The sequence below is a fragment of the Charadrius vociferus genome, unplaced genomic scaffold (assembly GCF_000708025.1).
Source record: "Charadrius vociferus isolate BGI_N301 unplaced genomic scaffold, ASM70802v2 scaffold34, whole genome shotgun sequence".
Lineage (NCBI taxonomy): Eukaryota > Metazoa > Chordata > Aves > Charadriiformes > Charadriidae > Charadrius > Charadrius vociferus.
The window spans coordinates 731,601-732,052 of NW_009647989.1; positions in this window are offsets into that span (position 1 = coordinate 731,601).

A 452-nucleotide genomic window follows, 5' to 3' on the forward strand; every position below is an offset into this window, starting at 1 on the left:
TTTCTTCTCTCCAACCATAAAGCACCATTGATCATCAAATACAGTTTCACCCTATGTCCTGTTTAAAATAAATAGCTTGCATTTCAGTGGGAGTATACCATTTTTTAAAATACATGCAGCATTGGTTTAGGGCTTCCTAAGCCATGAGGAATGTACTACCTACTCTGCTTGATTGCTTCCACCCTGTGTTTACAGCTGAACATTTGTTTTCTTTCCTGTGCTAGAGTTTGCAAGGATTGAGGGAGAGTGGCTGTGCTTATACGTAGGTCAGTAAGGCGCACCAAAGTCTTCCTGTAAGAGGTGTTATTCCAGCTGTCCCGGTTGCGGCAGGGATGGGGTTAATCTCCCCAGGGATGCGGCAGGGGGCGGCATTCCATCCCACGTGACCCATCCCGGGCTATAAGAGGCGCGAGCCGGGGGGGGGGGAGCAGTGCCACTCGGGAGTGGGCTGC